Source organism: Macaca nemestrina, chromosome 3, assembly GCF_043159975.1.
Source record: "Macaca nemestrina isolate mMacNem1 chromosome 3, mMacNem.hap1, whole genome shotgun sequence".
Taxonomy (NCBI): domain Eukaryota; kingdom Metazoa; phylum Chordata; class Mammalia; order Primates; family Cercopithecidae; genus Macaca; species Macaca nemestrina.
This window is the reverse complement of record NC_092127.1, coordinates 119,044,587-119,068,244: the sequence shown is the minus strand read 5'-3', so window position 1 is coordinate 119,068,244 and position 23,658 is coordinate 119,044,587. Positions and strand designations below refer to the sequence as shown.

The window sequence follows — 23,658 nt, the reverse complement described above, 5'->3', positions numbered from 1 at the left end:
AGATCGCACCACTGCACTCCAGCCTGGGCATCAGAGTGAGACTCCATCTCCAAAAAAAAAAAAAGAAAGAAAGAAATACAACCTGTGCTCACAGTAATTGCTAACATCACAACATATTAAGGTAGAGGATACATACCCCAGGTCTCCCATTGACAAGGCAAATACAATTTTAGACAGATAGAGCCAAGATAAAAACAAGAAGAATGATCATCCATTACTTTCACCACAGGAAACTGATGCTTTTCTGCCCATGAAGTAAGAAAGTGTCTATCTGAAAAGATACTGGTTACCGCAGGTACACTTCACTGTCACCAGTGTCTTTTCTGCAAGAGATCAATTTGCTCTTTTCCTGGGTCATCTTAAGTTTATCCTAGTGCAAAAATTTTAGGAGAATAAGTCTTACCAAAAGTAAGTTATTTGATTCTTAGAAGTTGTCAGTACAAATGGGGCTATTATGTCATCTATTTTATTTCAGATAACATGAGGAGGATCCAACTTTAAAAGGCTTCTTTTTACGGCAAGGTAGTCAATGATAACAAAATGTCAAAGAGGCCATGCTAGACACACACACAACCTCTATCATCAGGGTTTTACCAGGGCAGCTGCTAGGCAAAAAAGACAGTTCTCTGCCTCTCCTCCTGAGAACCTAAAAAGGTATATCTGCCTGTGGGGACACACACACACACACACAGCATAGCCCCTGGCATTCCTACAGTATTTATCCAGCAGACTCTTTCTACACAAGGAAAAGTCGCAGAAACGGCAGGGGGGCTGGAAGCTCAAAGTATTTGACCCCCCATCACAACCCCAAGCAGAGTAGCTGTAGCACCCAGTGTCCTGGGAATCATGCTAGAGAATTTCAAAGAGGAAGAGAGCTGTGTAGACAAGTTATGAAGGAATTCTCAGGTGGTGCTAGAGCTGTTAAAATGGGCAAGGACTCAGATAGGGAGAGAGGAAGTGGAAGGAGTGTAGGCAAAGCTGGCCACCCTGAGCAGAGGTCACATCTGAGAGTGCTGGGTGAAAAGCACGGACCAGAAATGCACTGTGAACCAAGTAAAGAAGGCCTTAAGTGCCAAGCTAAGGACTTTGCTGATTTTTCTTTCTTTTTGTGTAGCTGAAGGGAATCACCATTGGCTCCAAAACATCTGACTCTCCTTTTCCTTATCTGCACAATGAAAATTTAGGATTAGAAAATAGCTGTTAACCAATAATAATTACAGAAGTTGCTCACTCATTATATGCAGAGCTGTAGGCTAAGCTTGTAGAAACATTATCACATTTAATTAAGCCCCTTCTAGTTCCGACCTGCTATGACTGTTTGAAAGAGTCCATCTCTCTAATTGATTCTCATTCCTCCTTTGATCTGGTATAGTCTCTTTTTTGGAGCACGGAAAGAGAAAGACTGAGACAGCTTCTTTGCTGCTCCAGGACTATTCTGGCAGCTTTCTATTGCTCATTCTTGAACAGGACAAAGGGTCCTCCCTATGCGTTCTTCTTTTCCTGATATATAATATTCCCTGGGGGGAAGTCATCTGAGGCTAGTTTAGAACAAAAGCTAACTGGGTGCCTTAAAAGTAGGAGCTCTCTAAACCCACACCTAATTTTTCTCCTTGATACTCAGAAAGGGAGAAAGATTCAGTGCTCTCTGCCAGACATCTGCCAGGATGAGTTCACGAGCTGGTCTTCCCTTATCACTGGCCCAATCTCTGCAGACAGGAGAGTCCCGGGACTGGCTCCATAAATTTATTCTCTTCTCTAGACACTGTCCCTGAGGATTTCAGCTGTTCTCACTGCTTTAAACACCATCTCTAAACTAAAGACTCTCAACTTTGTATCCCCGGCTGAGATCTTTTCCATGAAATCCAAGCCCACTTGTCATTTCAACATCGACACACCAATGTCTAACAGGTATCTGTATTAGTGTCCTAGGGCTGCAATAACACGTGACCACAAACTGGGTGGTTTAAACAACACAAGCTTATTCTGTCACAGTTCTGGAGGCCAAAAGTCTGAAATCAAGATGTCAATGGGGCCACGCTTCCTCCAAAGGCTCTAGGGGAGGACCCTTCCTTGCCTCTTCCACATCCCGTGGCTCCTGGCATTCCTTGGCTTATGGCAGCATCACTCCAATCCCTGCCTCTGTCTCCACACTTCTCCCTTCTCTGTCTCTGTGTCCTATTCTCCTTTTACAGGGACACCAGTCACTGGATTTAGGACTCACCATAAATCCAGGATGATTCTATCCCAAGATTTTTAACCAATTATATCTGCAAAGACCTTACCTCCAAATATGGCCATATTCTAAAGTTCCAAGTGGACATGAGTCTCAGGGAGCAGGGGAGAGTCACTATTCAGCCCACCACGGCACTTAAACTGTCCAAAATCAAACTCCAGATCTTTATGCACAAAATCCATACCCCACTGTAGTCCTACCACCACAGTCAGGGCAAAAACCTTAGCATCATCTTTGATTCTCTCACACCCCACGTCCAAACTGCAAGTAAATCCTATTGGTTCTAACTCCAAAATATGTTCAGAATCTGACCCTTCTCCATCACTATTGCTCTGGTCCAAGCTGCCAGTATCCTTCTAAGTAAACGGTCTCCCTGCTCTTATGCTCCTTCCCCTAAAGTCCATTTTCAATACTAGACAGATCCTTGGAAAGTATGTCAGATCATGTCACTCTGTGCTTAAAATCCTCCAAAGTCTGCCTGTCTCATCTGGAGTAAAAGCCAAAGTCCTTCTGATGGCCCTCCAGGCCCTATAGAGTCTGATCCTGGTTTCCTCAGACCTCCTCTCCCGCTGTCCCCACCATTCCCTCCCCTCAGGCCACAGCGGCTCCCTGTTGTTGCTTAGATCTGGCAGGTAGGCTTGGCCTTGGCCCGTTACACTTGCTGTTCCTTCCCTCTGAAATGCCTTTTCCCCAGATCACCACAGGACTTCTCGCTCTTCTACTGCCTGCAGTGCTTTGTTCGAATGTCAGCTTCTCAGAGACGCTGTTCCTGACCATACTATCCAAAGCCACCACCACCACCATCTTCCCAACCTCCTATGCCTGATCCTTCTTCCCTGCCTTTCTTTCCCCAACTCTGGGCCATGACCTAAAATATGATCTCTCTTATCCATTTGCTGCCTGCAACCTCACATACACACTGCAATGTGAGGTCCATGAGGGCAAGAACATCTCCAGGATCTAAAATGACCTCTGGCCACAGAGTAAACACTCACTAAATATTTTTGAATGACTGAGAGAATGCAATGCAACCATTTGGTCTGAAAAATGAAGTAGACGGCCGGGCATGGTGGCTCACACCAGTAATCCCAGCACTTTGGGAGGCCGAGGTAGGTGGATCACCTGAGGTAAGGAGTTTGAAACCAGCCTGGCCAACACGGTGAAACCCCATCTCCACTAAAAATACAAAAATTAGCTGGACATGGTGTTGCGCTCCTGTAATCCCAGCTACCCAGGAGGCTAAGGCAGGAGAATCGCTTGCACCCGGGAGGTGGAGGTTGCAGTAAGCCAAGACCATGCCACTGCACTCCAGCCTGGGTGACAGAGCAAAAAAAAAAAAAAAAAAGAAGTGGAGAAAACTAAACTTGTCATGCAAATGAAGCGCAGAACCAAGACCTGTTTTTTTGTTAGCTGATGAATGCTAATTAAATACATGGATCCACGCTAATAACAGGCTATCCCTCCCAGGCAAAGAATTAGATTTTTAAGAGGAACCCTTTACAGACAGGTATCCAGATCCAAAGAAGTGAATCAAATGATGGAAATTTAAATATTATGCGGCATGTTTTGGGGCAGGCCAAATTCTTCAGCACAAAGTCACACTAGCTGCCCCCAAGAGCTCCTTATCTGTGATACTCAGCCTTTCTCACCTTCCCCATCTCTAATAAATCCTCTTCTCCTTCTTCCGGATTTTCTATGGAGAAGAATCACATATCTTAGTTTTGTCTTAATTTTTTTTGTCTTCTGGATTCCCATTTTCTATTCCTAATATTCTATAAGAAACAGAGGCTCCTAGATGAAGACTTCAATTATTTTCTGAAAATGCAAAAGGCTCTTGTATAATCTTGGGACCTAGGCAAGCCCTGTTCTATTTTGCAACTTTCCCTCTGAACCATCTTGGCTAATTCTTTAAATTAAGAATTAATTAATTAACTTAAATGCATCTGGCTCTGATCTTTACTCTCCATTATCTTAAGCCATTTACTTTTCCCTGTTTTCTCCTATCACCATCTTCCTTCCTCTTCTAGGCTGTTTTTCAGTCACATATAATACCCACCTACCCTGTGCGCATGCATTCATTCATTCATTATTTCCTGCAGGATTCAGCATGCTATTTATATGGCCTTTTCCATGTGCATAGCACTGAGACAGGCCTTCCCTGTACTTTGTGTGTTGCCTGTGTGGTGTGGTGGGGAGAGCTAAAGGGTTCCAGGCAGACATATAGAGCCAGAGCAGAACAATCCTGTTTACTAGGGAGTGTCACCACCACTATTCTCCACCTGCCACCTGCCTCTCTTCCCCATATGACAGAATGAGGACTGCAATTACAATTTTATTTATTTATTTAATTCATGTATTTGTTTATTTAGTTATTTCTGAGACAGGGGCTTGCTCTGTTGCCCAAGCTGGAGTGCAATGGCACGAACATAGCTCACAGTAGCCTCCAACTCCTGGACTCAAGTGATCCTCCAACCGCAGCCTCTCAAAGTGCTTGGATTACAGCCATGAGCCACCACACCTGTGATTTTAGATAAGCTTCTGACCACAAGCTATGATGCAAAACTCCTCATGTAGAATGCTGAGTTTTGATGTACTTAGGAAAGCTCCAAAAAACCCTTAAAGAGAGAAGTAATAATACAGTTGTGAGATTTCTTATCTCTTGCTGGGGTATTCAAAACTAACCAACTGCAGTGGCTGCCTTGGGGTGTTACGGAGAGCCACAGCCTCTGCCCTGCAATGTAGAGCATCCTGGGAGCATCCTCAGAACTAGCTGACTGAAGCACTGTTCATAACTGATAAAAGGTAGAAACAACCCAAATGTCCATCATCAGATGAATATGGATAAATAAAATGTGATATATCCATACAATAGAATATTATTTAGCCACGAAAAAGGAATAAAGTTCTGATACATGCTACCACGTGAATGAACCCTGAAAAGATGATGCTATATGAAACCAGTCAGATACAAAAGGACACATATCGAATGACCCCATCTACATGAGGGAACCAAGAATAGGCAAATTCACAGACACAGAAAGTAGAATAGAGACTGCCAGGGGCTGAGGGGAGGGGATGATAGGTAAACCCACTGTTCCCATTGTTTAACAGGTATAGAGTTTTAGTTCGGGATAATGAACAAGTTCAAGGGATGGGCAGTGATGATGGTTAGACAACACTGAATATACTTAATCCCACTGAATAGTACACTTAAAAATGGGTAAAATAGTAGTTTGTGGCATGTGTATTGTACCACAATTAAAAATAACAATAGCAACAACAACAACAACAACAAAAAACAGTTGGCCATGAGTCCAGCAAGTGAACCAAGACAGTGAGTGCACACTTAGCTGAAGCTGAACTGCTCTACACTGTACCTCACTGGAGGTTGCAGATACTACCAAGGAGTCAGGGCAAGGAGTCAGTTCCTGCATGACACAAGGAAAAGGCTGAGGTACTTTTCCCAGAAGGCTCGCCCCACAAACAAGTAACTACAGAGGGCAGGTGGTGAATCTTGGAAAGTAACAGTCCCTGTGTGATCATAAAGACTCATGGTGCTGGGCGCGGTGGCTCATGCCTGTAATCTCAGCACTTTGGGAAGCTGAGGGAGGTGGATCACCTGAGGTGAGGATTTTGAGACCAGCCTGACCAATATGGTGAAACCCCATCTCTACTAAAAATACAAAAATTAGCCAGGCATGGTAGCATGAGCCTATAGTCCCAGCTACTTCGGAGGCTGAGACAGGAGAATTGCTTGAACCCAGGAGGCAGAGGTTGCAGTGAGCTGAGATCATGTCGCTGCACTCCAGCCTGGGTGACAGAGCAAGACTCCATTTCAAAAAAAAAAAAAGACTGATTGATGTCCAGAATACATAAAGAATTCCTACAACTCGACGACAAATAAACAACCCCATTCAAAAATGGGCGAAGGACTTGAACAGACGTTTCTCCTAAGAAGCTATACTTATCGCCAATAAGCACACATCATTAGCCATCAAGGAGTTGCAAATCAAAACCAAACTGAGACACCACTTCACATCCATTAGGATGGCTATTATCAAAAGGCAGGAAACAAGAATTGGTGAGGATATAGAGAAATTGAAATGCTGTGTGTGCATTGCTGTTGGGAAGGTAAAATGGTGCAGTTGCTGCACCATTTGAGGACACTTTAGTGGATCCTCAAAATGTAAAAATTATAATTACAATTACAATTTGATTACAATTTGATTACAAATAAAATTACAATTTGATCCAGCAATTCCATTCCTTTGTATATATCCAAAAGGAGAGAAAGCAGAACTCAGATATCTGTACACCAACGTTCACAGCAGCATTACTCAGAGTAGCCCAAAGGTGGAAACAACCCAAATATTTATCAACAGAAAATTTCATTTTTTTAAGAAAGTCATACAATGGAATCTGATGCTACAACATGGATGAACCTTAAAAACATGTGACCTGAAATGAGACACACATTCTATGATCCCACTTATGTGAGATCCCAGTTATGTAACAGGTAAATCCATAGAGACAGAAAATGGAACAGAGGTTACCAGGGGCTGCCCCTGGTAAGCAATGAGGAGTTGTTGTTTAATGGGTTCAGAATTTCTATTTGAGATGATGAAAAAGTTCTGGAAATGGACAGTGGTGATGCCTGCTTGACACTGTGAATATACTTAATGCCAATGAACTGTCCACTTAAAAATGTTTAAGGTGGTAATTTCTGTTATATATATTTTATCACAATAACAAAATTTTTTGGCTGGGCACAGTGGTTCACACCTGTGATCCCAGCTACTTGAGAGGCTGAGGCAGAAGAATCACTTGAGCCCAGGAGGTCCAGGCTGTAGTGAGCCATGATCGCACCACTGCACACTAGCCCGGGCAACAGAGTATGACCTTGTCTCAAAAAAAAAAAAAAAAAAAAAAAATTAACATTTGAAGGAAAAAAAAAAGAATACTAGAAATGTAGATCTAATAAATAAGCCCAATATGACCTGTTAGCACAGTATCCAAACAGAACTTCTTTTCATCTTTCCTTCTTCCCTTCCTTCCTGCCTTTCCTTTCTTCCTCCCTTCTTTGCTTAAGTTCTATATAAAATAACCAAACTTTCTGAGGAAGACAGATGCCTGAGGGAATTATGATGAGAATTTAATTTTAAAAAGATAAATCACATTACGACAGGGACTGGCAGAGTGAGGTAATCTACAGCAGGGACTGTAAACAACAGCAGGCTGAACCAAAGACCCAGGAGGTGTTTCTATCTTCAGCAAAAGGGAAAATGAAGAAAGAACAGAAATACATTTGCAAGCCCCAAATTTGTAAGGCATTCGGTTCTATAAAAATTCCTTGCAACCATCTTCAAGGAGAAGATGAATTAAATAATTCAGGCACGGCTAGTTTCACTGTGAACTCCCATCCAAGGAAACAAAGCAACATAACCTGGATTCCATGTCAGCAGAAGGTCAGAGATCACATCTTATGTTAGCTCAGAAACTACAGTCTACCACTATAGCTTCCCAACACTGTGGACAGAATTTGTAGGAAATCCATTTAAAATTCCACGTGAATAATCCTCAATGAAAGGTAAATCCAGTTTGCTCAACCTGGTATCTCACATAAAGAAAAAGCCGGTTTTAAGCATACCTTTCTACTGCTGATTACTGCTGAACCATTTTGTATCACCAAGAAAAAGGTTTAGGGCCAAGGATGAATGTTCACATGGCTCAGCCTTCCACTTGATTCAACAAGAATCATCTATAAACCAAACTAGAAGACCTCAGGATAGACCCGGCTAATTAGTGATTCTTCTTAAAAAAATCATAATGACACTGTTATGATTATAAGAGACAGAATGGTCTCCTAAGATGCATTCCAATTGTAATTAAAACAGGGCTGTCCCAGAGCTCCCATTTAATTTTAATTTATATTAAAATAACTTCGAAGAGCTACTTAATATATTGAACAACTGCCTTAAATCTGGTTGCTTAAATGTCAGCATCTTCCTCCTTCCACAAGCCTCAAAATTTGGGATGAATAATGTGCTGAGAAAAAAGAAGTAGGATCCAAATTACCAACACAAGTGGTATTTTTTTCATGACATTGAAGAAACTGTTTTTTAAAATGAGATGATGCTATACTTAAGCTATTTGAAAGATGGAAGTGCAAAAAACATTCTGCCCGTCAGCAACCATGTTGGTGGAACTAATCCAAACTCTAACAACTACATCTATTTGAAAACTGATTTTAATCAATGTTGAAGAGACTGAATTCCCATAACTTTTCACTTAATTAGACCTACAATGCTGGATCTGGAAGAGATTCCAAATATTCTTGTGGCATCTATTCTATTCAAAGCACTCTGGGCTACTCTATCTAGAAACAGCACTACTTTTTACTTCATTCACCTGGCTTTACTTTCTTTATAGCACTTACCACAACCTGATGGTATATTATATACTTATGTATACATACACAATTTGCCACTGTTTATTATCTCTCCCTCCCACCAGAATGTCATCCCCACGGTGCAGGGATCCTGTCTGTATCCCAATACCCACAACAGTGACTCACGCAGAGTAACGTGGAAATTACTGTTATCTGTTTACTAGCCAACTAGATAATACCTGCCCCACTCTTTCACCTAATACATGAGATATTTGGGCCAGGCATAGTAGCGCTCATGTCTATAATCCCAGCAGTTTGGGAGGCCAAGGCAGGTGGATCACTTGAGGCCAGGCGTTCAAGACTATCTTAGGCAACATGGCAAGACCCCATGTCTACAAAAAAATTACAAAAACTAGCGGGCATGGTGGTGAGTGCCTATAGTCCCAGCTACTTGGGAGGCTGAGGTAGGAGGATCCCTTGAGCCCAGGAGGTCGAGGCTGCTGTGCGCCATGATTGCGCCACTGCACTCCAGCCTGGGTGACAGAGCAAGACCTTGCCTCAAAAGAGAGAGAGAGAGAGAGAGAGAGAGATTTGATGCTCAGAAAAGTGAAGAAAAAGCCGGGCCTTAGAGCCAGGTCTTTTAACTCCTAGTCACCCTTCAAAGTCAATGTGATTATGCTGCTCCCTGCTCTGACAGCTCTCCATTACCCAAGTGTCAGTACTGGTCTTAGTTTATACAGGCTGCTGTAACAAAATATCATTGACTGGGTGGCTTATAAACAACAGAAATCTACTTCTCACAGTTCTGGAGGCTGGGAAGTCCAAGATCAAGGAGCTGGCAGATTTGACGTCCGGTGAAGGTCCATTTCCTGGCTTATAGATGGTATAGTCCTGCTGTGTCCCACATGGTTGAACAGGTGAGGGAGCTCTCTCTGGTCTCTTTTATAAGGGCACTTATCCTGTTCATCAGGATTCCACCCTCACAACCATTATAATCACCTCCCAAATGCCCCACTTCCTAATACCATCACCTTGGGGCTTAGGATCTCAACATATGAATTTTGAGGAGACAAAAACATTCCGTCCATTGCAGCACTCTTCTGTCTTTTCAATCTCTCCAAATTGTTCCTGGCCCACTTTTCTAGTCTTGTCTCCTGCCCCTCCCCTCCATGCCTGACGTTCCTGCCACCTCACTACACCAGAGCTACCATGCTTCCCAAATTTTTGCTCACTCTGCCCCTACCTTTGGCATACCTCTCCACCCCGTCTCCATCTGTACATTTCTACTCCTTCTCCAAGGCCCAGCTCAAATATCACTTCCCCTGTGAGCTTCCTCCTGATCTTCCCCTATTCTACCCTATCACCAGTACTCACTGCCTCCCTGTGCTCTCATAGCACTTTGTTCACTGCAGTCCACTTGAAATTCAGCCCTTTCTTCTTTACTAGATGGACTATGAGTTCTTTATTTTTACATTCTCTAGCAACTCCACAGTACCTGGCATCGACAGCTGGAGTAGGGAGGCGAGAAGGAAACAGGACACGCGCCACTCCTCCACGTTCAGTACGACTCCCAACGTCCTAACTGACTGCCCCAGTAACCCAAAGGAACGAAATCTGATACTGTTAGAAAGGGGATATGTCATTAAACATGGCAGCCCATGAAATCAGCTAGCAAATTCTGAAAAAGCACACTTCATAATGTATTTGTTCGGCAACTATGCCAGAATGCCGTATTTTCTTTTTTCAAGTGAGAAGTTACAGGCCAGGTGCAGTGGCTCACACCTGTAATCCCAGCACTTTGGGAGGCCGAGGCAGGCGGATCACTTGAGGCCAAGAGTTCAAGACCAGCCTGGCCAACATGGCAAAATTCCTTCTCTACTAAAAATACAAAAATTAGCCAGGTGTGGTGGCGCATGCCTGTAATCCCAGCTACTCGAGAAGCTGAGGCACAAGAATCGCTTGAACCTGGGAGGTGGAGGTTGCAGTAAACTGAGATCATGCCACTGCATTCAAGCCTGGGCGACAGAGTGAGACCCTGTCTCAAAAAAGAAAAAAAAGAAAGCACAACAAAATACTTTGGGCCGAGACCTACCATTGTCACATTCAAGAAATCTGTACTTCTCCAACTCCTGTTCTTGTCATACTACGCCCATGGCACCCAATACATGGTATATGTTCAGTACAGGTTTGTTGACATGAGAGAAAATGGGTTTATCATGCCTGGCTGAGTGGGATGTGGATGGACATGGAAATTTTCTTTTCTTTTTTTGAAACAAGGTATCATTCTGTCACCCAGGCTGGAGTTCAGTGGCATAATCTCGGCTCACTGTAGCCTCAACCTTCCAGAGTAGCTGGGACCACAGATACACACCACCATGCCCAGCCAATTTGTGTGTGGGGGGGAGGGGGGCGGGGGGTGTTTGTTTTTTGTTTGTTGGTTGGTTTGTTTGTCTGTTTTATAGAGGTGGGGTTTGGTCTTGTTGCCCAGGCTGGTCTCAAACTCCCAGGCTCAAGTGATCCACCCACCTCAGCCTCCTGAGTAGCTGGGACTACGGACAGGCACCACCAAGCCTCACTGGAAATCTTCATTAAACTTCAAAACAAAGGACACAGTTACTTATTTTGCCTGCTTGAAGGTAACCATTCAGAGATTGCTGTCTTGCTTTATTTGTCTATATCCAAGATCAACCGGGGTTGTAACAGACAAAAAAAAAGAAAAATGATAATCTGTAAATATTTTTATAAACCAACATTCCACCAACCTTCACAATGTACAGTGGCCCTTCTAAATGGACAAATTCATAAAGGTTAATATCTAGTATGGATTATGAAATTAATTGAAGTGTCAGAGGTTCCCTGACAAAACTGTTGTTCACTAGTTGTCACTGGGCCACTGATAACAAATTAAGTGACTTGGGACTCTGCATGGGCCAAAAAGAAAGTCTAGAGCAGAAGCTGCATAAAGTAAACATCTTTAAGATGCTAATCACTACAGTCACATGTGAGCTGCCTATGTTGATTAGGAAAATAAAAATCTCAACTAAAAATAGCAGACAAAATATTTTGATCATAAAGTTCTCCTCCTCTTTATCTTGCTAGTTAAAGACCATTATGCTCACAAAACTGACAGGAAGCCTACATTCTGAGGTCATGGCTTTTGCACCAGCCAACCCTGGTTATTCTTTCCAGATTGGAATGTCAGGAGCATCTGTGGTTAAGAAACAAGTCACTCATGGTTCATATGCTTTCTTCAGAACACATACAAACAACCTCCCTTCATCTCAGCTCTCCTCCTTTCAGAAATGATTCAGCCTGAAAGCATTGCTACTTTGTCCATCAAGGCTATCTCAAAACTATCTGAGGCCAGGTGCGGTGGCTCACACCTGTAATCCCAGCACTCTGGGAGGCCAAGGAGGGGGATGGCTTGAGCGCAAGAGTTCGAGACCAGCCTGGCCAACATGATGAAACCCCATCTCTACTGAAAATACAAAAATTAGCCAGGCGTGTAATCCCAGGTACTCAGGAGGGTGAGGCAGAAGAATTGCTTGAACCTGGGAGGTGGAGGCTGCAGTGAGCCGAGATGGTGCCACTGCACCCCGGCACTGTGGCTCATGCCTGTAATCCTAGCACTTTGGGAGGCTCAGGTGGGTGGATCACTTGATGTCAGGAGTTCAAGACCAGCTTGGCAAACATGGTGAAACCCCATCTCTATTAAAAATACAAAAAATGAGCCGGGTGTGGTGGCGCACACCTGTAATTCCACCTACTTGGGAGGCTGAGGCAGGAGAATCACTTGAACCTAGGGGACAGAGGTTGCAGTGAGCTGAGACTGTGCCACTGCATTCTAGCCAGAGTGACAGAGTGAGACTCCATCTCAAAAAAAAAAAAAAAACCTATCTGAAATGCTCTTGGTAATAAGAAGTACATGAAAGTGCTGACTTATATGAGCACCATATCTTATTTACCCCTGTCACAACTGTTAATGTCTAATATTTTAATGCAAGACCTCTGACCTACAGAGGAAGGTAAAACTAAGCCTAAACGTCAACATTATAAATAAACAAAGCCCTCCACCCTGTGTATGTGTGTACACACACAACTGGCACAGGGAATATACACATACACACACACAACTAGTAAACACCTAACAGGCAATGGCTTAGGCACATATCTTGCAACATACAACTGCCATGCACTAAATGGTCCTCTTGTGGTTCAGAGCTCCATTCTTCCTGAGCCCCTAACCTATTAGCAGGGAGAGACTACAGGCAATGGAAAGAATTCAGCTCAGTTACTTCACCTCTGAGCCTTAGCCTTCTCATCAGTAAAATGAGGGTGGGACTAGACCAGCGCTGCCCAACAGAAACATAATGCAAGCCACAAATGTCAGCCAAATATGTAATTTTAAATTTCTCAGTAGATAATATTTTAAAAGTAAAAAATGGTAAAATTAATTTTAACAATATTTTATTCAATCCAACATAGTCAAAGCTATTACTTCAACATGGGATCAACATTAAAAAACTATTAATGCCATATTTTGCATTCTCTTTTCACACCAAATGTTTCAAATCCAGTACATTGTTTTTTTAAAAAAGAAAATAGAGACGAAGCTTTACCTTGTTGCCCAGGCTGGTCTCCAATTCCTGGGCTCAAGGGATCCACCTGCCTCAGTCTCCTAAAGTGTTGGGATTATAGGCATGAGCTACGGGGCCCAGCACTATTTTTTATTTTATTTTATTTTATTTTATTTTATTTTATTTATTTATTTTATTTTATTTTATTATTTTATTTTATTTTGGAGACAGGCTCACTGTAGCCTCAACCTCCTAAGCTCAAGCAATCCTCCCACCTCAGCCCCAAGTAACTGGGACCACAGACACACATTGCCATATCCAGTTAACTTCGGTTTTTCAGGGGGAGGGTTTTTTGTTTCTTTTTTTTTGATAGAGACAGGGTTTTGCCATGTTGCCCAGCTGGTCTAGAATTCCTGGCCTTGGCCTCCCAAAGGCTGAGATTACAGGTGTGAGCCACAGCGCTGGCCCTAGTATGTATTTAAATTGACAGCACATCTGCATTCGGACTAGCCACACGGGACCAGCAGGACTGCATAGGGCAGCACAGGCCTAGGTGATCTCTGATATCTCTCTTAACACTAGAAGTTATTTTAATAAAAGGAATGACAGATTTTCACATGGAGGTCTACTTAGAACAAGTATAAAGCATTTTCTTAAAATTCCTAGTCTGTTCATCCTCATTCAAAATGGTGTTTTACTTTTTAAAAACTTTTTAAATTCAGTGGAATTGGATTTGTAAACAACTAAGTGGTCTGATGTACTGCTTTTAGCATGACTGTTCTCACTGCCACAGTCACTGTCCTATAAACCTCCAGGGAGATTAAGAATACTCAGAACATAAGTATAACTACTGAATGAATGAGACAGCTCAAAAATCATAACTTGAAAAGACAACTGTTCAGATGAAAGTTCAACAGAAATGGCAAAGAAAAATATTTGATAACCATGTTATCTTCTATCTATTAAGATCATGCTATAAAAATAATACAAACGTGCACATGCTTTTGGAATTGTTTCTCTAATTACTCAACATCTATGAGAAAGGTTCGGGCTGCTGCTCCCACACTGTCTTGCTTATTAATGCCTTTGTGATCAATGATCTGCCTTCACCAGATGGCTGGCCTGGGTTAAGAGTACAATTTGCGCTCACAGAACAAAGCAAAGCTAACTGGCCTTCCCAAGAATTGAACCTGTGACCCTGACCTCATTAACTCTAGAAGACAGTTAACCCATCACAAACTTGCATGGCCAGCTGCATCATAAATAAAGCCAGGAAAGACCACTGCCTCTGTCACAATGACACTCTGGTGGAGAAAAAGTCATTCTAAATGTACTAAAAACTTTTCAAAATGAAGAAAAATCCTGACTGCAGTCATTTAGGACAGCCTGGAATTCAGCAGTGTCTTAATAGCCCTGCTGATCTGTCACAGTCTTCCCTAAGAACATTAGCTGTGGCCCCCACCTGAGACCATAAATGGTATTGGCAATGGCGTTTGGAGTAATGATGCTTCCTCTTTCAAAAATGGTGATCTTGGGACTATGGCCTCTCCTTTTAATTTCTCCCAAGTGAGGAAACAGCCCATTGTTAACAAAGGGTTAACAATTATATACTAGAATTTTCACAGATTATTCCTTGAATCTGGCTTATCCTAGATTTAAATAATAATCAAGTTTTCAGGTAACCTGTTTCCCCCTCCCTGTCTCCTTATCTTCCTTCTTGCCAGCCAATCCCTCCCCAGGTGAGTGGGGTGAGGCCACTGGGCCTCCAGATAAGGTCGTTCTTACCTTCCCTGGTACAAACCAAAATGCCTTTTTAGCAAGTTGTCCTTCCTTTTTTGAATTCCTCTTAGCAGTTGCTACCTGCTCTTAAATTCCATTCTAACAACCGTTTCTAGTGGACTAAGTATTTACTTCTGATTGAAATATTTTTTAAAGTGTTTCAGGGATGCAGTTTCTGTCTTTTCCTCACTTCATATTGAATACAGTACCAGTTTCAAAAGCAAGTTTTTTGACATTTCGTCTTAATCCCCAAAGTACGCCACTTGAAAAACACTAAAAACACCTGAAAGACTTGGTGAAGACGTTAAAATCTGACTGAAATATTTATGTTTCCATTTTTGACATTTTAAATGGTATCACTTTTTCACATATAAAAGCTTTTACATATGGTTGTTCTATTTGGCTTCTTAAATATGTCTGATAACATGTGACTACAAAAACATCTCTTCAGGGTTGTTACTCAGTTTTTCTTTTCCACAGAGTTACTTAAAATGTATTTTTTTACTTTAGAGAAGAGTTTATAATCTGGTACTTCTCATATATATGTGAAAATTATACATCTATGTAAACCTAAAATATGCATATGCATCTGCCTTAAAGCCACCAGAACAAATTAATATCTACATTGATTTTGTTCTTATTTCTATGAATTTTCACATCAGGATAAAAAGGAGCCCCTGAGTGGCAGCTCATGCTTGCAATCCCAGCACTTTGGGAGGCTGAGGCAAGGTAGGTAGATCACTTGAACCCAAGAGTTCATGACCAGCCTAGGAAACAGAGAGAGACCACATCTCTATAAAAAATAATAACCAGATGTGGTGGCATGTGCCTGTGGTCTCAGCTATTCAGGAGGCTGAGCTAGGAGGATCACTTGAGCCCAGGAGGTAGAGGCTGCAGTGAGCCATGGTTACATCACTGCACTCCAGTCTGGGTGACAGAGCAAGACCCTAATAAATAAATTTAAAAAAACACAAATGAATAAAAGAATAAACAGGACACAAAATGTAAAGGTAGCCAAGTTTTGTATCTGCCTGAACATGCAAATGACAATGACCATTCAATAGGTGGGCCATGTCCTGATGCTCACAAAAACTGTAACAATCCACTAAGGGTCAAGTGGTAGACAGAATTAATAAAATAAGCATAAAACACAGGCTTGCTGCAACTGTCCACAATATCATTAGAGGCAAAGTAATATTTTGAGGGCCAGCCTAAGGATGAAATCTGATGTTCAAAAACAAATGCAACTATATCTATATTTGTTTACATCACATCTTAATAAAAAATGACTGATGAACAGAAACATATGGCTATTCAAACCACATAAACCATGAAACTGCTGTTCTTTGTCTAACATATCATCATGATCTACACAAATTCAGATTTTTAAATTGTCAGCTTTGAAAACACTAACCTTAATTCAACAAATAAACTGTTTAAATATATGGTTAAAAGTTTAAAGCCCCATGCACATAGGAGTATCCCAAGCTATAATACAAGAGCAGTGACATATTTATACATTTTTAGGCACCTGGTAATCACGTTATTTATGAGTTACACTCCTACATATAATAGCAATAATGCAAACCAGACACCGTAAGAGTTTTAATCTAGAAGATATAAATGCAAAAAAAAGTGAAATTTTATATAAAAGCATCTATTTGTGTATTCTAAGTATTATTTATAAAATATATTTCCTTAAAAATACCTTAATTCTTCTTGACAATATGTTTCAAAGAGGGAAGTCCTAGAAATATCAAAATATCAAAATTAAAATACTGCTAGAAATACACATAGGAAACGTGTAAAGAACTGAAAAACCAAACAAAAAATGAATGATAATAGGATAGTTGGTGGTGGTTTCTTAAAGTACTTTACAAAGTAAATACTTTTACTGCCTTGTGATTTTAAGACCAATCAATACACTATAAAGTACTCTTTTGTAGCTCGTAAGGCTTCATTTTGTGCCTCAACAAAAGCTGACATTCATTCGTAATGAAGTATTTTTATAGTTACACAGCTATTTCATGTCTCTAAGGAAGATATATTAAACCTTTGGGTGCTCAATAAAAATGACCAATTAATTGACTCTATCACAAAAACCTGAGAAGCTATTACAAAATATTTACATCAAAGACCAGCTAAAGCCAGAAAGAATTACATTATGCTTCCTTAACTTCCTCAAGTTGAAAACTGACTTGAAATGAGTCATTTCAAAGGAAACTATAAAAGATGTACCACAATGTAAATTCTCAATATCGACAATCAAATTTATGTTAAGGAAGGAAGGAAACATCTTCAGAAATCACTATAAGGGAACAACAGAAAGCTGTGGGGGTTAAGAGGGCAGACAGGCTTTAGGATCAGAGAGAACTCAGTTTGAATCTTTGCTTCATCCCTCTCTAAATTTAGGACCTTGGGCAAGTTAATAAAAAACTCTCTGAGTCTTAATTTCAATTATCAAATGTAAACACAAGGCCTACTTATAGGGCTGTTGTGAGAACTAAATTAGATAACATATATAAATAGACTGCTTAGCACACAGTAACATGACCATGATAAATACTCAATACATGATCGTAATTCCCAAGAAATGTTTAAGAACCTATTTTTAAGTGTAATTTAGTATTCAAATTCCAACTGATGTTGTAAACCATTCGAAGAAAAAAATATAAAGATTCAACAACAGAGTTTTCTTAAATGCACTTAACCTGATTATCCTTCATAAGTGCTTTTCAAAGTGTAGTTCCTGACCCATTAATGGGATGTGAAATCATTTAGCGATCTCAACCAGCATTTTTTAAATAAAATAGAATAAAAAATGTAAGAATGCACTGCACATTCCAAGTCTAAGCATTACTTCATGAATTTTTAAATTACAGATATTTACAACGTATCGTATACTGGGTGGCAAAGTAAAATGCATCTCTTACTGTGCAAAAATAAAAGTTTAGGCTGGGCGCAGTGGTTCACACCTGTAATCCTAGTATTTTGGGAGACCAAGGCAGGAAGATTGCTTGAGACCAGCCTGGGCAACACAGTGAGAACTCATCTCTTAAAAAACAAAAACAAAAACAAAAAAAGTTTAAAAGCCATTGCTTTACATTAAAATAATGAAAATAAAAATTAGCTGACACTGAGTGCTTAGTTTGTACTAAACATTGTGCTATGCCCACATTATTTTATTTGATCCTCACAAAAATGTTCTAAGTAGGATTATTTCCTCCATTTTACAGATGAGGAAACTGAGGCTTAGATTAAATCACTTGTCAAGGATGCAGAGCTAGTAGCTAGTAAAGTCAATGCTCAAATTCAATCACCTACCTCGAGAACTTGTGTATTTAACCACTCCCATAAGTACTAGGTTGCAAAATGTACCTTTTCTTTAGGTAAAAGTTACCCAAAAGGTAGACTTTCTCATGAGGTCTAATTCCAGTGTGATTTTCTGGGGGTACAGTGTCTCCTGGAGAAGGTTGTGTGATTCATGGGAGAAAGCTCTGGGCGTGAGATCCAGCTTCTGTCCCTGGCATTGTTGCTTTAGTGGCAAGGAGCTGGCAAGTCATTTAATCTCGCCATGTCTGGATTTCCTCACCTACAAAACGGGAATGATAATATCTGCCCTGCCTCCCCACAGGCCATTGTGAGAAACTACATGCACATACAACAAGTGAAATGTTCTATTGTGCTACTCAGTTACCGGAGATGATTAAAAACGATGAAAAAAACCACCCAAGAGGCCCCATTCTTGGAAGAAACACACATCAACTATGACTGAAAAAGGAAGGTCACCAAGCTTTCATAAACTATATGTGGAAAACCTCTGCACAGTTCTCGGCACACAGTAGGCCTTCAGTAAATGTTCATTGAATAAAAAGAAATAAACAAATTCCATCTGTACACATTTTAACCACTTGTATTTTTTTCACCTATTCATTCTTTCTTTCCACGACTACATACTGAACACCTACTGTGTGCCAGATCAGAAATATAGACCACAAAAAAAGACTAAAAGATTGTCTCTTGCCCTGGAGAATTTCAAATTAATGTCAACTAATTGGTCTGAAATTGGGTAAGAGAAAAACTGTAAAACACAGCTTCCTCATCTAGCGATAATAATAACTTCCATTTATTATAGTGCTTTGTAGTTTATGAAGAACTATGAACTATTATGAAGAGCTAGCTTTTGTTTCTCACACCAATTGCCTATTGTCAAGTTGGTGTTAGCTTCCTCCTCCAAATTCAGTGGTCGGTAAGTACTGCTAAGTCTTTAGAGTGAAAGTTTCTCAATGTGTTAGAGATGACTGCAAAATTAAGCTTTTGAATAAAATGCATTTTAAATAATCAACAGTGGAAAGGGCGATCCAGTAGCATGATTTTTTCCCTGCCCACTTCTGAGTTGAAGTGATCTGTAATGCAACCATATTACATTTTTCAAAATGTTTCTTTTTCAAAGCTGCCTTTGAAATTTTTTTCATATAGGCAATTTTCTCTTGAATATACTGAACAAGGATTCCCTTTTCCCAAAGGATAAAGGCGATAGTAGTGAAGGACTCTTTTCTTTGTTGACTTTCTAAAAATTACTCAAAATTGACTGTTTTATTCAGATTCCTGAGTCACAAACAATGCCAAAGAACTGTAAACCATTTTTTATACAATTTCACAATTACTACAGGTGATTTTAAAAGGAAACATTGATTTAACTCACCACTTAATGAATCAAAAATTTGCCACAGGATATTTACTAAGAATCTTTTTCTAAAACTGCCTTATCCTTTGTATTCTAACCACTCCCTCGCCGCCACCACCACTTACCACCCCCAATACACACACATACACACACACGCACACACACACACTCCCTCCCTCACCTACACCAGATCAGTTTCCCAGCCATTATTCCTAAAATCGTATTAAAATTTCACAACACATGGTCGTACTTACTGGGTTTTCTTCCCCATCCCCCTCCACTGAATCTGTCTTGAAATATATATCCTCTCTTAAAATTCAGAATTCAGAAAATGATTACGATGTCTCTAACTCAAGAACACATATTATAAAATTCAAAGTCGGCTTCTGTTTACTGATAATCATGAAAAAAAAAAAAAGAAAAGCCATACCCCACCCACCGTATCCGTAGGGTTAGGAGGTCCAATCTCGCCACTACAGAGCTCTGCAAGAAAGGACGGTTATAGCGCCAGGAAAACCATCGCAACAAGCCCTGGCCGAAGATAAGGAAAACACATTTTACACCACGGGCAGCGCGCAGTCTCCTGGCCCCGGCCCTTGGTAAACAGGGGAAACCTTTGTCTTGCCTCAGCCATCAAACTGGCGGCTCATCAGAATTGGGGCAACAAGAGTTTGTGCGAAACGGTCTGGCAGAGGTTAAACAAAGCAATGCAGCTCTGGGGGCGGTGGGGAGAGGGCTCAGCCCGAACAGCGTCCGCGATCCCGGACGGCGAGGTCTGGCTCTGGCCCCCGCCGCGGTCGGGACCGAGCCAGGGACTCGGGGACAGGATGCCGAGGCGCGGTAAGGGGAGAAGGCAGGCGAGGTCCCATGTTCTCCGCAAGTTCCCGGGGCGCAGCCTGGCGGCAGGTTCCAAAGCGCGCAAGCCGCGCGCAGGTTCCTCGGGAAGGGTCCGCACCTCCCACGCTGGGACGCCGCCCTGAAGTCCACCGCCCGCCGCGCCGAGCCCACGCCCCCGGGGCCAGGTCCCCTGGAGTCCCGGGCCGCCGCGGGGGCCCGGCCCAGAGGGGCACGAGTGGAGGGGAAAAGCCCGCCCCTGTCCCCATTGTCTGGTTCCGGCCGCGGGCCGAGCAGGCGCTCACCTGAGGTCCCTGCCTGGCGCTCCGGCTGGCAGAGCGGCTGGCCGGCGACCGGCGGTCCCGGGCGGGCGGCGGACTCGGCGGCACTGCGCGCTGCAGCCTCCGCATCAGCAACCGCCGCGGCAGCAGCACCAGCAGCGCACCCGCCTCTCAGTCGGCCGTGGCCTCCATTGCTCTCCCCACTGCCGCCACCGCGCGGCACTGCGCGCCCGGCCCCGCGAGGCGTGGTCACATGCTCCGCCGGCGCCCCGGGCGCTCGGACCCGCGCCGCCGCCCCGCCCGGCTTAGCCCAAGGACCGCTGAGCGCGAGGCGCCGGCTTCCTTCTCGCGCCCTCCGGGAGTGGCGCGCACCGGATGGCTCCCCTCCCCAGGGGTGCCCAGAAACCTGGAGCGGGCCCGAAGGAGGGGCGTGGGGTTGACCAGTGCCCCCCGGCTCCTGCAAAGCCTGACTCGAGGGAGGGCTGAACGCGTGGGGTCTGAGGTTACAGTGGTGGGCTCACAGCGAGGCTCATCCTGCGTGGGGCAAGAACATTGGACCATCAGTCACCACCCCACCGGATGCGAATTCGGCCCCTGTTACGCGCAGTAGCCACACTAATAAGAGATACCGGGAACCCAGGGGAAGTTTCGCCCTGCGGAGTCCCAACCATAATAAATGGCACTGGGACTCCTGAGAGTTGAGTAAGTTGGAAAATGCCACCTAGAAATAGAAAGGCTAGAAATTGCTTTGCTGAGTCGCTGTACATCTGAACGGAGTGACATTGACATTGGGCATTATTGTCCCCAGCCATAATGAAATTAAATATTGATTATTTATGCTTTAAGCAAAATAATTACTTATCTTCTCCTTTTGTGGGCTAACGAAGAGAACAATACTTTTCCTTCATACTTTTTGCTATCACTATGCCAATGCAACTACTGGAAATCAGTCTCTGGAGATCTCTTTAGTTTACTATATATGCAAGGATGCTAAAAATAATTGAGTATCATTATTAAACAGGAAATTTTAAAGCAAAACGACCAAAGATACAAAATACGAAATATAGCCCTAAAATATACCCAGTATTGAGCCAGATGTCCCAAATGCCAAAAACAGCACTAGTGATTTCTTTTTTCTTTTCTTTTTTGAGATGGAGTTTCTCTCATTGCGCAGGCTGGAGTGCAGTGGCGCGATCTCGGCTCACTGCAACCTGCGACTCTCGGGTTCAAGCGATTTTCTTGCCACGGCCTTCTGAGTAGCTGGGATTACAGGCGCCCGCCACCACACCCAGCTAATTTTTGTATTTTTAGTAGAGAAGGGGTTTCACCTTGTTGGCCAAGCACTAGTAATTTTACTGCATGACTTAAAGGAGCAACGTTCCGACTAGGAGAATCTAGGGCATGTTACCTTATCCAACTGGTTTATTCTAGATAAACATTTAAATCAAATATCAGTATAATATATGAAGTTGTATTTTGGTGACTATAGCTATTTAGTTTAGTGCGTACATATCCTAAACTATGTCTGCTTTATTCCAAATTAGAATAATGTAGAGTTTTAGAAAGGGTTGAACAGATTTCTTTTGATTTGATTCTAGTAGCGATAGAAGTTCCCAGAAGCTGACCGGGCGCGGTGGCTCATACCTGTAATCCCAGCACTTTGGGAGGCCAAGGCGGGCGGATCACCTGAGGTCGGGAGTTCAAGACCAGCCTGGACAACTTGGCGAAACCCCGTCTCTACTGAAAATACAAAACTTAGCTGGGTGTAGTGGCGCATCCCTGTAATCCCAGTTACTCAGGAGCAGGAGAATCGCTTGAACCCGGGCCACAGAGGTTGCAGTGAGCTGAGATCGCGCCACTGCACACCAGCCTGGACAAGAGAGAAACTCCATCTCAAAATAAAAAGAAAAAAAAAAAAAAAAAGAAGTTCCCAGAAGCCAAAAATCAAATCTACGCAGAACATGTAGCTGGGATCATGTTCTTGGTATATATTATGGTCTTGCCATCTACATGAAAACACACACAAATGTTCATATAAAAATTCAAATGTTCATAAGTCAAATGTAGGTCTACTATCTTTTCATTTTGTAGGACAAGGCACCCCAATTGATATACACCCAAAAAATATTGCCGGAGTTCTGGAGAAATGATGCTCATATTAGAGCATTCTAACAACTAGACTTAGCGTCTCATGGGCCTCAGAAATTGGAATCAATCAGGCACCACTTTTGACAGGTGCTTTTCTCCCTCACTTTTCAAATACATTGGTTCATAGCAACTATATCCAGGGCTATAACAAGATTGCGTGGCACCCTAACCGCAAGTATCAGTCCACTTTTTTGATAGCTAACTGCCCACCAGTGGAAACATTTTTCAGAGGCCATCTCACACACACACACACACACACACACACACACACACAAAGATGCAGAACATCTAGAATTTTTTTTTTTAACACTTAACCATTTAACTGCTGTGTGACGGGTTATAGAAAATACGTGGGAAATAAATTTCATAGTTAGACCAGTAGTTTCAGCTCTAGGGATACTTGCATTGTAGGAGACATTTGGCAGTGTCTTGGACACATTTTTGGTAGTCTACACTGGGGATGGCAGGTGCTACTACTGGGCTTCTACTGGGTAGAAGCCAGAGATGCTGCTAAGAATCTTACAATGCCCAGAACAGCCCCCACAACCAAGAATTATCCAGCCCCAATTGACAATAGTGCTAAGGTTAAGAAACGCTGAATTAGACCAAGGACTTCAAAAGCCTCTCCTTTCTGTAATCCACCATGTGTGTGTATCATCCCTTTCCATGACTTTCTGTCCCTCAGCATGAGTCCACTGGATAATTCAATTAACTTCAGATATTTCCTCAAA

At 42.3% G+C, this 23,658-nt stretch overlaps 1 protein-coding gene across 2 annotated transcripts in view; it reads right to left on the bottom strand.

Moving 5' to 3' along the window:
* Nucleotides 1–20,949, bottom strand: part of CRACD (capping protein inhibiting regulator of actin dynamics) — a 280,222-nt gene extending 259,273 nt beyond the window's left edge. For both annotated transcript variants that reach the window (XM_071093394.1, XM_071093397.1), the window contains exon 1: nucleotides 20,804–20,949. The gene's annotated coding sequence lies outside the window, so the exon portion shown is untranslated. The remainder of the gene's footprint in view (nucleotides 1–20,803) is intronic.
* Between the last annotated feature and the right edge of the window lie 2,709 nt (nucleotides 20,950–23,658).